This window comes from Cupressus sempervirens, chromosome 2 (assembly GCF_028749045.1).
Source record: "Cupressus sempervirens isolate cs-2001-9-10 chromosome 2, ASM2874904v1, whole genome shotgun sequence".
NCBI classification, from domain to species: domain Eukaryota; kingdom Viridiplantae; phylum Streptophyta; class Pinopsida; order Cupressales; family Cupressaceae; genus Cupressus; species Cupressus sempervirens.
Window position 1 is genome coordinate 664,116,626 of NC_143119.1, and position 19,815 is coordinate 664,136,440.

Consider the following 19,815-nt stretch of genomic DNA (forward strand, 5'->3'; position numbering starts at 1 on the left):
AAGTACCATTATGAAAACCTGGTAAATAGGTGTCATGCATAATTCTTCCATCCAGACATCCTATCATGATCTTGTTTATCCTTTAGATGTCCTCATTCTTAAAGTCATTCACTCATAACCTCCATAACAAACTTTTCTATCCTATTTAGTTAACCCTTTGGTCTTGATCAATGAAAGAAAGAAGAAAACTTAGTTCTTAGCAATCTCTTGACATGGTCATTTTCTTGGATTACTTACACGATACCCTTCATTACACCATGAGCTTATATTGTTATATCCTTTTCCCTAGCTTGGGTAATCTTGTGAAGGCTTTCCTTGAGGGTAACATTCATCGCTTCATACTCCTTGCCTATCCATCTCCACTTATCCACTAGCTTGCTACTACATATTGTCCTACACCTCGCTAGACACTGGAACAAAATCAAGGTAATCCTTCTTGAGAACTAGTAATCTCTGACAAAGTTCTAAAATTTTGAAAATATCTAAAAATTGAAAAAGTCTTGAAAAATATTGTTACCCTAGTGAAAACCTAGTAATAGGCGGCTTGGTAACACCAAAAAAAGTGAAAAATCTCAAAATTACAAAAAACTAAAAAAGAGACAAATACAAAAAAATTGAAAAGAAAAGAAAAGTTCCATTGGTGAAAACCTAGAAATAGTCATCATGGTAGCAAAAAAAAAAAAGTGAAGCTTTTCCAAGAAGGTGAAAACCTAGTAACAGGCACCTCTTGTTCCCAATGCTCCATCTTGCAGTGCATCTTCTGGCTATTCTGTACACTCACTTTCATGCTTTTGCTTTCTTGGTTTGGTTTCCTACTTTCTACTCATGTATCCATGGATTGAGTCTTGTCATAGCTTAGGGGCATTCCCCTTTAGTTTCACTTCTTTTGAGATTCTCCTCATAGAATCTCTTTCACAATAGTTACTGATCATTCTAGCTGTGTGTGCCTACTGTCACTAGTGCCACTCTTTTCAAGATTCTCCTCATAGAATCTATTCCACGACAGTCACCAGTCATTCTGGTTATGTCTACCTACTATCGCTAGTGTCACTTCTTTCGAGATTCTCCTCATAGAATCTATTCTATGATAGTCATCAGTCATCTTGGCTATGTCTGTCTACTATCACTTTGATGAAGGTAAGCTCTGATACCACTGACAAAGGGCCACACCACCCTTACCAACTCACAACCAAGAATGCAACAATATGAAGACAATTTTATTATACTTGAAAATCCAATACCAATTACATTAACATTTTTGCAAGATCTCTCAAGACTCAAGCTAGTCCAGATCCACACTCTGGTAGAAACCTCCAAGATCTCAACTTGTGCTTGCAAGCCACCAAGCAACCTCCTTGTTTCTAAAACCTCATCCACTAGCTCTTCTCCAACCTTATCCAAGATCCAAGTGTAAACTGCCTCACATTCAATGCTCTATCTACACACTCACAACTCCATCACAATCCTGCTATAAACTGCCTCACATTTGGCACTTTGTCCACAGACTTAGGAAAACTCACTCTTCACTTCCTCTTCTCTTTCACACCTTGAATCTTTTCCTTCCAAATCTTTACCTTCCACAACTTCTACTTCTCAAGCTTCTCCTTTAGCTTCTACTCCTTGAACTTGATTAGAAATGCTCATATGCTTTGCTTAAATAGGCACTTACCACCCAATACATGACTTATCCACAACCTTCTAGAATTCCTCCACAACCTTCTACAACTTTCATAACCTTCTACAATATCCACAACTTTCTACAATATTCATAACTTTCTAGAATTCTACCCACACACCTCGATAAATGGAATGACAACCATTTTTATTTTTTATTTTTTCTATTATGCCACCTATGCACCTCGAAAATAGAAATCCCCTTTTACTTTCTTTTCTCCTTTTTTCCCCTTTTTATTTTTTAAATTATTTTTCCTCTAATTTTTGTCACTTTCTCTCTCCTCCACAAATTTTTTTTTTTTCCAATTTCTTTTTTAATTTTTTTTTCCTATACAAGATGCTCCTACATCAGACTCCGCCGGTAGATAGAAAAGTGTGTCCCACACTTTGACACTGAAAAGAAAGATCTACAACCATCTTCATCTTCACCAAAGGTTTCCACCTCAACAGGGACAACAAAACCACCATGCAAATCTTTCACATCTGCATTACTCTATCAAACACCCGAATCTCAACCATCCAATCAGCATGCTCACCCTCAGAAACAAATTGAACATAATGCTTCATTACCAAACTCCCATTCACATCAACAACTAGTGAATCCATACCAGCAATAAAAAGCTCTGCATCTGCATCAACATTTAGATCTCCATCTACACACTCCACACTTACAACATCAACAACCTCATTGCTCACAACAAGATGCTCTACAACATACAAGTCACCACCAACAACAACTGGATCATCCACAACCAAGTGCTCCACAATCTCCATGTCAGACTCAACCAATTGATCATGAGAACCAATCTCCATCCCAAAATAAACAAGGTTAGGAATATCCTCAACAAAAACCTCTAGTTTCTCTATAGGTTCTGCAGCAGGCTCCACAAACTGGTCAACAAAACCAACCTCTTCCACCTTGACCTTCTTAGCTTGATTAGCCAATCTAGCATCCAACCGAGAAATCATCTTAGAAAAATTCCTCTCCACTATATCATGGATTTTCGCAATCATCTTAGGATCCAATCCTCTTGGAGCCATCTTCCAAGATCTTCGTAAACCCTCTACAACAAATCCTTCCCACGCTCCTTGTGACAACCTCGAATTGTTTGCAAGTCAAATCGCAACCTGCCACCTCGCACGAACAATTAGAAACAACATAACAAGTCTATGACAATGGATTTGCAATCCACCAGCTCTCCACAATCATGCCTCAACAAGTTCAATCTTCCATCTTTGCATCCATCAATCAATTTGCATTTCCTCCCAAGGTCCTAGTGCAAACTGCCTCAGCTTTGACGATCGGTCTACACGCTCAGGAGTTCTCACTCTAATAAACTTTACCCAACCAAGATCTTGGTACAAACTACCTCACACTTTGGTGATATGATTGTACACTCAAGAACTCCTGCTCTGATAAACTTCACCCAACCAAGGTCTTGGTACAAGTTGCCTCACACTTCGGTGATCTACTTGTACACTGAGGAACTTCTACTTTGATACCACTAATGAAGGTAAGCTTTGATACCACTAACAAAGGGCCACGCCACCCTTACCAACTCACAACCAAGAATGCAACAATATGAAGACAATTTTATTATACTTGAAAATCCAATACCAATTACATTAACATTTCTGCAAGATCTCTCAAGACTCAAGCTAGTCCAGATCCACACACTGGTAGAAACCTCCAAGATCTCAACTTGTGCTCGCAAGCCACCAAGCAACTTCCTTGTTTCTAAAATCGCAGCCACTAGCTCTTCTCCAACCTTATCCAAGATCCAAGCGTAAACTGCCTCACATTCAATGCTCTGTCTACACACTCACAACTACATCACAATCCTACTATAAACTGCCTCACATTTGGCACTTTGTCCACAGACTTAGAAAAACTCACTCTTCACTTCCTCTTCTCTTTCACACCTTGAAGCTTTTCCTTCCAAATCTTTACCTTCCACAACTTCTACTTCTCAAGCTTCTCCTTGAGCTTCTACTCCTTGAACTTGATTAGAAATGCTCATATGCTTTGCTTAAATAGGCACTTACCACCCAATACATGACTTATCTACAACCTTCTAGAATTCCTCCACAACCTTCTACAACTTTCATAACCTTCTAAAATATCCACAACTTTCTACAATATTCATAACTTTCTAGAATTCTACCCACACACCTCGATAAATGGAATGACAACCATTTTTATTTTTTATTTTTTCTATTATGCCACCTATGCACCTCGAAAATAGAAATCCCCTTTTCCTTTCTTTTCTCCTTTTTTCCCCTTTTTATTTTTATTTTTATTTTTCCTCTAATTTTTGTCACTTTCTCTCTCCTCCACAAATTTTTTTTTTTTTTCCAATTTTTTTTTCAATTTTTTTTTTTCCCATGCAAGATGCTCCTGCATCACACTCAATCCTCTTTAGGTTCTTCATCTTGAAGATTCCTCTTTGACCTTAGTCACCAGTCATTTTCACTGTGTTTGCCTACTGTTGTCACCCCACTAAAGAGATTTCTTTCAACTATGTTCTAGACATTGACACTTGACATCAATCCCAAAAACATTGAACTCAAAATGACATACTTGTTTGGATATGCTGAGCATTTTCTTTGTTTGCTTTATTTTGCTTTATCATATCTCCTCAAGAAACTCAATGATGTCATCTTCAACTAGAGAAGTAATGACTGGAGGCATGATCTTTTCTTTTCTTTCTATTTATGGTTTAGTTCCAATAAGTTGATATATTCCTATAAAAGGGGTGTCCAATATAAGAGCGTCCATCTCGTGTTGGATGGCCATGTGTACCTCAACTCCTCTTAATTGGATAATCAGTAAGATTGGTACTTTTCCTTGTTTGTTGAAGTGAATTTTTTGTGCTTTAGTAATATCTAATACTTGTCAAGCTAAGTGAATGTACGGGTCACTGGGAGTACAAATTATGAATATTGTCCTAGGATATGGATGTGAAGGCCATGCAGACATACTATTTATTAATTTCTTAGCATAAGAAGAATCTTTTGTGTGTTTGGCATGTCTGCATGCAAGCAACATTTTGGTCATCTTAATGTTTATGCTATGATGCTTATGTTAACTTGCTATATTAAAAGGGACAAATGTTCTGGTCATTCTGGTTGCTTGTGCCTTGAATGCTTACATTTAACTCTGACAAACCTATGACATATGTCCTATTAATATTTCCATGATTGCAAAGTCAGTGGTAATTGTGGGACATATAAGCTTTCTTTAAGTCTAGTGATGATAAATTGTTGAGGCTCAGTAACCAGACCTAGGGTTGCATTTAACATAGTCTTGCATTGCAAAATTGCAAATCTACTTTCACCTTCTGTGATTAGGGATTGTTGATCTCTTTAAAGTATCATGTTTCTTAATGACCTCACAAATAATCGATCAATCATCCTCTTGGTTATTTTGGCTACTTTGAATCCATTTTCAAGATTGAATTCAAAATCTGACATACCTAAGTTCCTCAAAAATATTTTAAAAAATTTTTGGGCCCGACATGATTGAATGCTTGTGCAGTTCAAATTTTTTAGATATTTTGAGATTCCTAGAATTCTTTCAACTCAAACTTCATCATATTTTCAAAATCCATTTTTGAAATATATAACTCAGGTCAATCATGGCCACTTTTGGTTTTGGTCAAACTTGGTCTTCTAGACCTCAAAACCATGCTGGATTAACTCTGAATCTTCTTCTGATTTCTTCTACATTCTGTTGAATCTCAGATTTCTTCTACTACTTTATGTCACATTTTTGGTGTGTCATCTTTTGATTTCACTACCGAGGGGGCAGGATGATTACATCATTGAATACTTATTGCTCGAGGCATCTCATTCCCATCTTATGTCCTCATCATTTAGGGTATCTCACCACTAGGGGCATCTTGTTTCCTCCTTTCTAGCATCTTTGTCATCTTTTTCATCTTGTCATCATTTGATGGACAAGTATTGGGACAGTCTAAACCCTGACTCCTGAGGATCAAGCCTTGTTCTGGGGATGATTCTATGACTTATAGTTCGATCTTGCTATCTTTTATCAATTTTAGGTATCTAAGTGTTCTATCTGGATCCTTCAAGATTAAACTCCATTCTGGAGACAATCTTTTAAATGCTTTCAATCTCAGGTATCTAGATGTTCTGTTTGGATCCTTAAAGATTAAGCTCCATTCTGGAGACAATCTTTTAAATGCTTTCAATCTCAGGTATCTAGGTGTTCTATCTGGATCCTTAAAGATTAAGCTTCATTCTGGAGACAATCTTTTAAATGTTATTGCTCTTAGGTATCTAGACATTCTATTTGGATCCTTAAAGTTTAAGCTCCATTCTGGAGACAATCTTTTAAATGCTATTGATCTCCGATATCTAGATGTTCTATTTGGATCCTTAAAGGCTAGGCTCCATTTAGGAGATAATCTTTTAAATGCTTATCACTCTCAGGTATCTAGGTGTTCTATCTAGGTCCTTAAAGGTTAAGCTCTGCTCTGGAGATAATCTTTTAAATGCTTATCACTCTCAGGTATCTAGGTGTTCTATTTGGATCCTTAAAGATTAAGCTCCATTCTGGAGATAGTCTTTTAAATGCTATCAATCTTAGGTATCTAGATGTTCTATCTAGATCCTTAAAGGTTAAGCTCTATTATGGAGATGATCTTTTAAATGCTTACCAATCTCAGGTATCTAGGTGTTCTATCTGGTTCCTTAAAGATTAAGCTCCATTCTGGAGACAGTCTTTTAAATGCTTATCAATCTCAGGTATCTAGGTTTTCTATCTACATACTTAAAGGTTAAACTTTGTTCTAAAGGAAACCTTTAAAATGCTTATCAATTTAGGTATATAGGTGTTCTACTTGGATTCCTTAGGATCAAGCTCCATTCAAGAGATGGTTCTTAAAAGCTTATCAATTGGTCTTCGTATCATCAACTTCAAAACCAATTTCATCATCGCATCATGCTTTCTAATTTTTCTTTGAATTGAATGTGCTGCTCACATATTCATTCAAAGAGGGGAAAAATGCAATACCCCAAAATTGGCTCATTGCCATTAAACCAATTCTGGTCTATTTTGATCAATCCTAAGACCTATTCTAATAGGCAATTCTTATTCTGCTACTTGCTACTTGACTTAATTGTCAAATGCTTAAAACCCTAATTTGCATTAATTAGACTCTTTATTTAATTCCTACAGTATTGACTCATATTAGTCACATTAAACCTATTGATTAAGATTTAATTTAATTATTAAGTATTTATACTTTAATTAAATTAAATCATCACCTAAGGCTAATGTACTAAGGAATTAAAAATATTTAATTTAATAATTATGCTCACTATAATTAATTGAATGTGATTATTCAATTAAATGAAAAAAGGCATTTATGAGCTCGTATCTCACTTTACTAAATTAAATAATATCTTCAAAATCTTCTCTTTAGTTCCAAAATGGAAACTCTGAGTGAACTACCTCTTGAATTGGAATTAATCTAGTTAACTTGTTCTCTCACTCATGAAAAGCTCAGTTAACTCTCCTTTCTTGAGGAAGTTTCCATTTTAACTGAATCTTTGCTTCAATCCTAATTGTTGATCCAAGTTGATCTTAGTTGTTGATGGATTCTAGGAATTCTATTTAAGAGACTCTTAATTCTTTATTACAAAGGTTGAATTGAATAAGTATCAAATTGCTACTGCATTTTACACTCATCTAGCTTTAAGATATTCTCATATATTTTCATTCTTAGCTTAATGTCATCTAGATTTAATATGCATACATTTAGTATAATTTCTTTTACATGTTTTTAGATTAAAAATGCATATTTCATTCTAGAGTAATCTGCATACTCATATAGACTAATTGCATTCTCAAATCCTTAGTTCTTAGAGGATCTGGTTTCCTGCACCTCGATTCTAAGGATATTAATGAGAAAAATTCCTTTAGATAGAAAGCAACAAGTCACCTTGTCGGACTATTTTTGGGTGAACAATCTCATGTTCATTCCAGGATGAATCCACATATAATGACCGTGTTGAAGTGTGTGTGTTAGTATAGGCCACAATTCATGCATACATTTCTAGCACCCACCGTGGGGCCAAGAAAATCAAATTTTCATGACTTTTCTCCACTTTTTAAATCAATTTTCAAGCTCTCTATCCATACAGTTTTGTATAGTTTCATGTAGGTTGAAGAATCTTCACGTGAAGATTTTTTTCAGTTCTAGCGAGAAATTGTCCAAGAGCATGAACTTTCATGTGGCACCTTGTTTCTTCACGCGGGCTGTAAAAAGATTTTGCATGGCTTTGATAGAGATTTTGCGTGAGATCTTGTAACAGAAACCTCTATTTCAAGCCTTTTTTTTTTAAACCATATATCCCTCTACCATAGAACCCTTAGGATGTGCTCTTTGTTGAACCAAGCCTTTCATAAATTTCAAGTGCCTCTCAACCATCCACATTGACCTAGTTTGTACAAGTCCACATATTTCAATCTCCTCAACTTCATGTATGAGGTAGTGTTCTTGAGCATTGAAAATGATTGAAGGTAGAAACTTTAGCATTTCATGCATAAGTTATTGAATTTTTCTCTTCCAATATTTATATCTTTTTTTATCAATTTCTTTAGATGATAACCACCTAAAAAAAAATTCAACACACAAGAATATATAAATGAGATTTTAGATAAAATTATACAATAGATTACATAAAAGTAAAGCAAGTCATAAATATAATATATGTGCAAAAAATCTAAGAAAAAATACTTCTAACCTCATGTATTTTCCAAGATCATATATAACTTGTTTAATACTATTGTCAAACTAGTGTGGGAGGTATAGAGATAGGACATACTACAATCATTAAAAAATAATCATTTCAATATATTATTAAATAATGCAATAGGTAGTAGATTCAATTTTACAAATATATTATAAATAGACAACATGACTTACCTTGACGAAGGTATGTGAATTATGTGTTTTCAACCCTGGCCCAAAATCACCTTTCTTTGATACAAGAGTGCTTATATTTGCAACAAATCCTGTGGGAAATTTTTTTTTTATGACTTCTTTTAATGCATTACTTTGTTGCTCCATTAATAACCAAGGAAGGGCACTTGTATTTATGCAATCTCCATTGCTATTTGATTCAATGAAATCTTTTAGTGCATGATTGGATTCATGAATGTCAATGCAAGTTTTGGCAATTTTTTCTCTATCTTGCCTTCCATCCAATATTTTCCATAGTGTCTTTGTTACATTCTTTCCTATTGGTGTAAATAAGTATTTACTTATTACACTTACTTAAGTTTACTTAGCTCAATGCATTATTTTATTATTTCTTAGGTGAGACACTTAAGAGTTTGTGTACTTTTATGAGTTGTCATGTTGAGAATACTGGAGTAAGCAACTCTAATTCAGCACATGGTGTCTACAATACCGGAGTTTGCATAATTAACTGAGTTTTCATGTAGACAACATAGTTATTTGTAGTCTTAATTAAGCATGCGGTTTCTACAACATAATTTTACATGCTACACCTTTGTAGGCTTATCCTATCATCATTGCACTTACTCCTATGCCTAATGGAGGATAATCCACTCCTGGTGGACATATGCTTGGTTGTAAGACTTATCAATATGTTGATTCCTAGGCATTCTAAAAGCATTCTAGAGGCCCTTATATATAGGCACTCCTAGTGTACTTGTACATCAATTTAATATCATATTGTTATTCTGATTATACTCTTTTGGTCTAGTATGTGCTTGTGATTGAGTTCCTTGATCTTGGATTGTTTTTCCCTAAGGAAAATTCTTACATGATATCAAAGCTATACCAAATTCTTACATGGTATTAGAGCTTAGATAATTTCTCTTCACATAGTCGTTCAAGACCATTCTTGCTTCAGCACTTTGACCTAGATCCGAAGTATCATAGTCATTGGGAGCATCTATAGGCAAAGTGGACCTCATCATTGCATATGAAACATCAATTTGGTGAAATCTGACTATAAATTTGCCTACTCTAGGCCATAGTCAAATTTGAGGAATTTGTTTTTTTTTCAAATTGGCACCCAAAGGCCTGATTTGCAAGTTTGGTATGATCATCTATTAGATCTACAATTTATTTTATTTCAGATCTACTTTTTTTCTCTCTGCAATTTTTGTCTGCAAATTTTTGAATTTTTTTAGGCTGTTGGGCCTACAGAGAATTTTTTTTTGCAGGAACTTAGTGGTGAAATCCTAACCCCTATAGGATATTTGGTAGATGGAATATTCTCTTTAGTGGGTGGTATATTTTTGGTATGATCCATATATTCCTTAAGCCAGCAACCAAGTTCTCCCGACATCACATTAACCAGTGAGCACTCTTTCCTGGCACACATGCCATAGTAGGTGGCTTATTTAAGTTCACCTCCATGGGAATTTTCTTTTCAATATTTTTGTAGTCCATTTTCTTGTCCATGTGGGACTAATCTATTAACACTCTGGTAGTGGCAACATAAAAAATGGCCCCCACTGGCATTTCTCTAGCAAAGCATACCAACCATTGTAGAACTGACATTGTTAATTTGCAACAATGCAATTTTCCAACATAAAATTTATTTCCTAGCTTGACCATCACTTCTACAATCTCTGACACAGGCATCATTTGAAATCCTAGAACGTGTACATCTTCCTTCTTGATCACCGATAAGCAAAACTATACGGCAACCCACTGCCCCCCAAGTATACTCTAGACTGTTCAAGTCACCAAGCCACACAATACAATCAATTGCCACATCTGCAGTGCTAGCACAAAATCTCTGTAGCGACACCAAAATGCCACATGGTGCCACAATTGTGCCAAACTAGGACACGTGGACCCAAGTCTAGTCAACAAGTCTAACAGTGTCACCATCTAGGACTGCCATGCATTCATCATACAAAGTCCCACTTAGCAAAGTGATGTGGCCGGCCACATCAATTTTTCTATACAAGTCTATACGACTGTACTACCATGTCAGCAAGTTGTACATCAATGTTATCTTGCATGTCACCTAGGTGGTCTTTTTTCGCTAATGTAAGAATTTTCCTATGCTAAATTTGATGGTCATCTGATCATCATTCCTAGGAAAATTTGAACTGTTGTGATGGCCATTTGACCATCAAACTTAACCTCACAATTTTTTGCCTAGACCCCTCTCTAGATCTAGTTTTGATTTGATAGTCTAATTTTGGGAGACCATAACTTAGTCATCTAGACCTCAAATTAGGCATGGTTTCTTTTGATTTTGGGTAGAATTTCCTAAACTTTTTAGTGGTGCTATTCTTTTCTAGTTTTGGTGCATGAATTTGTCAGATATTGTGTCTTTTAGTGACTGAACCTATCCAATCCTGCATTTTGCAACTTGAAACGCTCCATACAGGTTCATTTGGACACATTTTTAGGTTCTATTTATTTTTAAATTGCTTAATTTTTCATCTACTTTCTATATCTACAATCAAATTATAGGGTTTGTTTGGACAAAAATATCACTTTCAGAATTAGGGCTTTTTCTGCACTGTGTTTCTTTGATTACTTTTGAAAATTGTTATAAATCTGAGTATAGTACTTAATGACAGATTTGAGCCTCAAAAGGTAGTTGTAAATAGAAAAATTAGAAGTGCACTTTGTACATTTTGACAAGTGGCCTATTATACATGCACTACATATAAAGTGTCAAAAGCATCATTTTTTGGGGGGTCTTTTGATTGAGTGAATAGGGGGGTGTCTCTTGTGTTCTTGTGTCTCTCTTTTGTGCTCTTTTTCATTTTTTACATCATGGATTCACCTAAAACTCCACTTCTTACTTCACACAATTACACATGGAAAGATATTATATGGAGTAGATTAATGGAAAAAGGTTTAAATCTATATGTTGATGGTATAATCACAAAACCAACTGATGCTACAATACTAGTTTATTGGAAAAGCAAAGACAATCATGCTTTAGGAATTATTAGGATTTATGTTCATAGAGATCTCTTCTTCTACATTTCTAGCTTTAAGGAAGCCAAGCTTGCTCGGGACAAACTTGAAGGGTTGTATGGTAAGATGTATGAGGAAAAGGGATACCAAATTAAGGATGACCTACTTCTCTTGGATCCTAACAATTTTTACACAATTCAAGATAACATTAACAAAGCCAATGAATTAAGAGCACTACTTAAAGATTGTGGTAATCCCACGAAGGATGATTGATTGATTCATCACATTTTGAAGAGGCTACCTTCAGAGTATGCATCTTTTGTGTCAAGTTACAACACTCATAGGTTGACCATGGAAAGTGTCTTCACTAAGCCTACATTTGATGCATTTGCAGAAATGTTGATGTTGGAATAATCCAAGTTGATAGATATGGAAATTTTCAAGTCATCAAAGACCAAGGCATTGGTGGCTAGCAATGAGAACCAATCATGTCAAAGTAGAAAGAGTTCTACCAATAGCAAGAAGAAGCAGTGAAAGTAAAAATCATAATAAGAGACACAACAATCTTCCTTCTCATAGCAAGGAAATTATTCTTCCAACAAGAAGGAAAAATTATTTTGCGCATATTGTAAGAAACTGAATCATGATGAGCATCATTACAAGACTGAAAAAATCAATGAGTTGGAAAGCCTACTCAAGAAGAAAAAAATCAATGTGCCAAATACTTCCAAGGATTCAACTCCACCCACTTCAAAGGGAAATGAGCAAGCACTTATGGTAGGTTCAAGTTCTTTAGTAGAATGGATTCTTGACTCAAGTGCCTCATATCATATGGGTTCCTCAAAAGGAGACTTTTCTTCATTGAAGTAGTCTAAGGTATTGCACATCATTGTAGGAGATGATACAAAAATGGAAGTTGAAGGGAAAGGACAAGTTGAGATGAAAAATGGGGAGTTCAAGGAAGTTCTCTATGTTTCCAACCTTAGCTTGAATCTCCTCTCAATCTACCAAATCACTCACTATGGAGATGGAAACAAAGTTGAGTTCCTTCTTGATTTAGTAATGGTGTGAAATATTAAAGATGATTCATTGGTTGCAGTGGGTAAAGTCAATAATCAAAAAAGGCTTTATTATTTCTCCCACTTTTTTCCTAAGTCTCCTTCACATGCCTTGTTTACTCAATCTCATTCACAAAGCACATTATGGCATAAGCCGTATGGTCATCTTGCCTTCTACTATCTTTAGCAACTTTTCTCAAAAACCATGGTAAAAGGTCCCTAAAATCAACTTTTCTAAGGGTGAATGTTCAACATGTTCAGTGGATATGCATCTAGAGGAGAAGTTTGATTAAAGGAAGTCTTCAAGAGCACCAGTTGTTCCTCAGTTAGTTCACATGGTTCTAGTAGGTCCTTTTAGAGTGACATCAATCAGCAAGGGTCACTAAATACTCACTTTCATTGATGACTTCATGCTATACATTGGTCCACTTTCTTGATCACAAGAATGATGTGTTTGACAAGTTTCTAGCCTTCAAGAGTCATGTTGAAAAGTAATCAAGGAAAGCCATCAAGGTTCTTCACATGGACAATGAAAGTAGATATATGAACAAAAGACTTAAAGACTTTTACAAACTTGAGGGTATTGATCTTCAAAATCCACCCGCATTCTATCCACACAAGACAGATGTTGTAGCACTAAGGATTAGAAATCTTAAGTCAATGTCAAATTGCATGATTCAAGCTAAGACTCTTGATCCATCACTTGAAGTCAAAGCTATTAGCAATGCCAATCACATACTCAATGGGTCTCCTCATAATGCCTTAGATGGAAAGACTCGTTTTGAGGCATGGTGGAGCACAAAACCAATTGTGAAACACTTTAGAGGAATGAAAGGCACCACCACCAAGGCCTTGTACTTTCATAGGATATGAAGATAATGTTAAGGCACACAAACTTATGGATCCAAAGACTCATGAGATTTTTATAGAGAGGAATGTTCACTTTGAGGAAAGTTGACCCAACTTATCCTCTAATCCTCTCCACACTTCATACATAGTGGAAATTGGTAGTGACAACAGTGATAGTGATTCAATAGATTTAGATGTGTGGGGTCCTATTGACAGTTGTAGTTAGAGGTCACAACATCAGCATATTCCACATGCATACATTACTACAGTGATAGATCCAACACAATAGGGTACACCTAGTCTTCGAGCTCCAACATCAGGGATGTCTTCTTGATAGATATTTTAAGTTTGTTTGTGGAGTCACACATCATAGATTTGGGAGACATCATTGATGATATACATTTTCTCTTTGATGAAGAAGATCCTTCTTTAGTTGTTGCAAGGGCTCACTCTAACCCTCCTGTCCATTCTCTACATGATCAGTCTTTACAGGTTGATATGATTGTCAATCCTTATGTACAATAGTTGTAGGATGACTCTTTATGATTCAAGGAGATAGTTAGTTCTTTGGGATAGGTTCTACATCCATCCTTGCTAGATCTAACATTATTCTTTTTAGTAGTATTGGAAAAGTTGCAAGTCAGTATCGACACAAGGCCATTGAGTAGGTTTTAGAGGCATCATTGATCATTGGGATTATTTCCACACATTGGGGAAGCATCTCATATGTACCTATGATATTGTTTCTTCCAAAGGGGATGAACTTTATTTAGTAGTCATGGATCAGCTTCTACCTTGGCCCATCTATCACTTATTAGCATTCTATATTGGAGGGGACTACCTTGTCTCTCTTCTTCTTCTCTCTTTTGCGGGGGACCTTTTCCTCTAGTGGGATTTTTTCTTCTCATGCTTCTCTTTTGCATATACTTGATGTATGTCATAATGGGGGTGTCTTGATTGCTTCATCCATTCCTGCATCTTATCTTTTTATCTCTCTTTTTGGGGGATGGTTTTTCCCATGAGGCTTTTCCTCTTTCTCTACTTTATGAGAGATTGCATTGCATTTTGTTCATGGGTACCTAACATGGCCTAGTAGCTGGGACTCATCATGCATTTTCATCCTAGCTTTCATAAGATTAAGTACATCCCCCTAAGTTGCACTTAAGGGGGGGTGTTGGTGTAAATAAGTATTTACTTATTATACTTACTTAAGTTTACTTAGGTCAATGCATTATTTTACTATTTCTTAAGTGAGACACTTAGGACTTTGCATAGTTTTATGAGTTTTCATGTTGACAAAACTGAAGTAAGAAACTCTAATTTAGGACATGGTGTCTACAACACTAGAGTTTGCATAATTAACTAAGTTTTCATGTAGAAAACATATTTATTTTCACTCTTAATTAAGCACATGGTGTCTACAACATAATTTTACATGCTACACCTTTATAAGCTTATCCTCTCATCATCGCACCTACTCATGTGCTTAATGGAGGATAATCAGTGGTGTAAAAGATTTTTAGTCTTGCACCTGTGCCAAATCAGCATATCCAAGTTCAGTATCAGCACTGGAGGTATTTTGGTTTTCATGTTTTCTTTTCATGGAAGTCAAGTGTTTAAAGAAGTTGCCTCTATTTAGTGATTTTCAGCACTAGAAAGAAGAGGTAGAAAGTTTTTTTTATGATGGAGTTAGATCTTAGATCTGAGATTAGTTCCCCAAATTCTGAGAGTTTGAAAATCGTGAATAATAACATTACTATGTTGAATAGAATGGTTTACAAAAGGATTGTAAATCTTATAAGAAATGAGGTAGGCATTACTCAAGGTCTAAGTGTCGAACAATGTTATTTAAGGCTTAAGTCAGTAATCAGTAAGATGCCTTTTCATTGTAGACCTGAGGAATCTTCACTACCTAATATTTTCCTTGATGTTCTAGTACCCGATTCAGTCAATTGGCCAGCACCTATAAGATTACAAAAGTTTTTACAAATTGAAAGATTCATTCAGGAGATGGAAGATGATGATTACAGATTTCATATTATGTCTCTTGATGATAATGAGTGTGCTGAAGGCCAAGGTAGTAATGAATACAATGAGTCCGTAGAGTAAGATAATCTATCTTCTGATTGTGAAGAGGCAGATTCAAATGTTAATGAATCAGGTAATAGCAATCAGCATGAAAAAGATGGATATAAAAGAGAAGATAAATTTTTTTACAGTACATATGAAGTTGAAGAAAGTTGTAACAATAGTAGATCTAGTGATTGCCATGATAAGAAAGAATGTTGTAATAATTCTGATTTTCCAGATTGTTACACTAATGATCTTCTTGTTGCAAGTTCTTCATGTTACCCAGATGACAATCACAGCCAGGAGAAGATTTGTGAGGCAATCTTCTTGATTTCTGATGAAATCTCTATTTTGTTGGCTTGTGAGTTTGAAAAGCACGTAAGTATCTCTAAGGATCTTCATATTTTCTCTCATAATACTTTTTCATTCAGTCAAATCAATTCCCCAAAGTTTGATGTGGAAAAAGAGTTAGAATCCGAACAATCTTTGTTAGACTTTGGAGGTGTAGATGACAGTACCTCAAATGTCTTTGCACATGACGATTTGTTGAATGTTGATTATGTTAATGAAGGGAAGTTTAATGCTGTTTCAGATTCTTTCCATGCTGGTTATGCTACAATAAGTTTTGAGTTTTCATATGATGAGGAGGAAAATAGTGAAGGTTGTCAATCAGATTATAGATTTTCTTCATGTGCTAATAAGTCTTGTAAAGATGAGATCAAGGTGTATTCCGACATTCAGTTTGATGAAGAAAATGATAGTGATCAGCATAGTCTAGATCAACACTTTCAGAATGAATTTTTATATATGGTGACTAATCAATGTTTTGAGTGTGAAGAGGTTTCAGCAAAGGATAAATCTGATTCAAAGTGTAACATGGTTGCAAGTAGGCAACGATTAGATTTCACATACTCTTCATTTATGGAAGCACAAGGTGAGTTACAATCTGCTCCATGTAACTCGTTGAATGAAATAGAGTACCAAGCTTTTGTGTTTCCAGTTGAAAGAATCCATGACTCAATCAGTAGTGATCAGTTTCATTTTCAGTATGATGTAAGTTATTATGATCACACTGATTCATATTTTCATAGTGGGCAAGATGAAGAAAGTATATCTGATTTTTATTCGCACTATGAAGATGATGATAGTTTTGTTTTGCCTATTGAGCTGATTGTGAATAATGATGTGTTGGGTAAGACAAGGAAGAATGAGAGTTTCAATTTTCCTCAGGAGAATGTCAATGAAAATAAGGTGTATGACAGAGGTAAAGAGTTCTGAAACTTTTCGGTGGCTTGGGGCCATCTCTTGTACATAGTTAAGAGTAGTTTTCCTGTTTTTAATAAAGTTGTTCAAGAGAGTTTTTCTGTTCAAGTGTGTGGTCTACTTCTCCCAAAGATTTGAAATCTTGCCATGCCCGCAAGGGACATGCATCCCCAGACAGAGCCACTGTTGGGACTAAAAATTGCATGGTCAATTTTGATAACCATTGAAAAAATCAAGCCCTTAAATGCTTTTAAGTGAGATTGTACCCGGTTGTTAGTCTGAGGCCTAAGAGATGTTTAATGTTTCTAACACCTTTAATTTAGTGCATCTATGTGTTCTATGAAGTTAAACTGACATTTCGAACCATTTTGCGAAGTCCCATTTTGAGCTAGTGTCAAAATTTGCAATTCTGCCCAAGTGTCAAATAGCGATCAGAGGCCCAATTTACATCTAAATATCTCTTACCCAAGACTGTGTCATGGCTAGTCACTTTGGGGATGATTAGTATGCATATTAGAGAATCTATGTTTCAATTTTCAAGTCTTTTCAAATCCGTTTGACTAGGTTTCAAACCCTTCAAAGTTGGTCACTTACTATTTTGTACATTTGTGTAGTTGTTCACAATTCTGGAAAGCCTTGTTCGACCAATCATATCTTTGACCCAGTTGACCCAAATGAAAAAATTATTTTTGCATTGTGTTCTAGGGGTAAGACACTTCATATGTTCCAATTTTGAGATCATGTCGAATCCATTTGATCAGTTTGCTAACATGATCAAAAACCCAGTTTGCATTGTTTTGTTACGGCTAAGGTATCCAGATTGATCCGTACCCCTGTTCGGCATGTTATAAATTTGATCTTGTGATTGGCTAGCCTAAATGGATTGTACCATTGTTTTGTGTCCTAAAAATTCTTGAAGCATGCCAGTTCTTAAGTCATGATGAATCCATTTGCATACTTTCTTATGTCCGTACATTTGTCAAAAATCACTTTTTGACACATTTACCAGTTAAAATTTCCAAGTGCCTGTTTTCGAAAATTCGCCAAATGTGCCTTGTGATTCTTCATGAGCCCAAAACATGGAATCATATCCTCTTCATGGCAAAGAACTTATATCCTAGTTTTCAAAACCCCAAGTGATCAATAACCCAGTTTATAATTCCGAACCCGAGCCCAGTTTATGTTTTTTAACATTGTTTTCTTGCAGAATAATTGAAGTATGGATGTTCGGCAATTAAAATCTTTTGACTGGAGATTCGTCATGGGCTAAAAATTTGCAGCATGGTAAAATTGCTATTTTGCTTTGAAAGTCTGGAATGCTCAGAATGCTGGGGCAGCGGCTGTCCTTATGGCTGATGACAAGGATGAATCTTTCATAACTATGGATTTGCCTGGTGAAGGTGGTTCAGCTTATGAACAGAATATCACTATTCCCTCTGCACTCATTGAGAAGAATTTAGGTGACAAACTGAAAGATGCTATTAGTAAGAGGAATATGGTCAATATTAATTTGGACTGGAGAGAGTCTGTTCCACCCACAGATGAACGTGTGGAGTATGAGTTGTGGAAAAATAGAAATGATGAATGTGGATTGAAGTGTGATATGCGGATGGAGTTTTTAAAGAATTTCAAAGGAGCTGCTCAAATTCTTGAGAAAAATGGGTACACACAATTTACTCCTCACTATATCACTTGGTACTGCCCTCAAGGCTTTGTAGTGAGCAAGCAATGCAAAGCTCAATGCATTAATAACGCAAGATACTGTGCACCTGATCCAGAACAAGACTTCAATCGGGGGTATGATGGGAAAGATGTGGTGACTAAAAATCTGAGACAACTGTGTGTTTTTACTGTTGCTAAAGAGGATAGCAGGCCATGGGTTTGGTGGGACTACGTTACTGATTTCCACATCAGGTGTCCAATGAAGGACAAAAAATATAACAAAGAATGTGCAGACAGTGTCATCAAATCTCTAGGTCTGGACAGGAAGAAGGTAGAAAAGTGCATGGGGGATCCCAATGCCGATACTGAAAACTCTATTTTGAAAGCTGAGCAAGATAAACAGGTTGGACATGGATCTTGTGGTGATGTCACAATATTACCCACTCTTATTATTAATGACATATAATATAGAGGAAAACTTGACAAAGGAGCTGTAGGTTCCAATAAATTTTAAAAGAACAAGGAGCCGGTTCCAACCACAGTCAAACACAAGGCGATGAGCAGTAAAAAACAATTATCCCACATTGATAAAACGTGGGTATGTTTTATGTATTTAAATACCCAAACACACTTAATAAGATGTGAATTGAGGTAGGAGCCTTTTGAAGGCATGAGCTCGAGGGGAGGGGCCCGCCGTGGACTGCCAGTTGGTGCGCAAATGGAAATATTTTGAACGAGCATGCAATAATGATGAGTTGGCACCCAAAACTTGGATGCAAGGAGATGACGACACGTGTCCAAATCGGAGGGTCATCGCTAACTCGCCAAGAAAAAGATGCGTGAGAATTAACATAGCGAGTTAGCGAGAAGATGACATGTGGCAGATGGTGCAAATCAGGTAGACCAATCAGCAAGTGACACGTGGCACCGGTCAAACCAAGGTTGACCATGGATTCAAAGGGTCAAGAAAATTTGTAGAGTTAAAAATAATAATATTTTATTATTATTTTTTGTTAAAAATGCCCACGTCAAGTTTTAAAATCAAATGGGACATTTTCTAAAGTATGTACTTCAGAATTTTTCAAATTTTATAAAAAATCAAATGGCAGACATAACTTTCAGTCAGAGGAGTCATTTTCAAAATGATTTTTTCGGGGTTTCCTGGAGGAAAAATAGGCGATGTTATATATCGTCGAAATCTGGAGAAGACGAACTTTCCGATTCTGGAGTCGGCTTTTGCACAGGTATCAGTTAGTTTGAGCTACACAAGATTTTCTATCAGGTAT

General features: G+C 35.9%; 1 pseudogene; it reads left to right on the forward strand.

The window, feature by feature from the left end:
- The window catches only part of LOC149575110 (vacuolar-sorting receptor 1 pseudogene), a 37,017-nt pseudogene extending 18,009 nt beyond the window's left edge, over positions 1-19,008 (forward strand).
- The last annotated feature ends 807 nt before the right edge of the window (positions 19,009-19,815 follow it).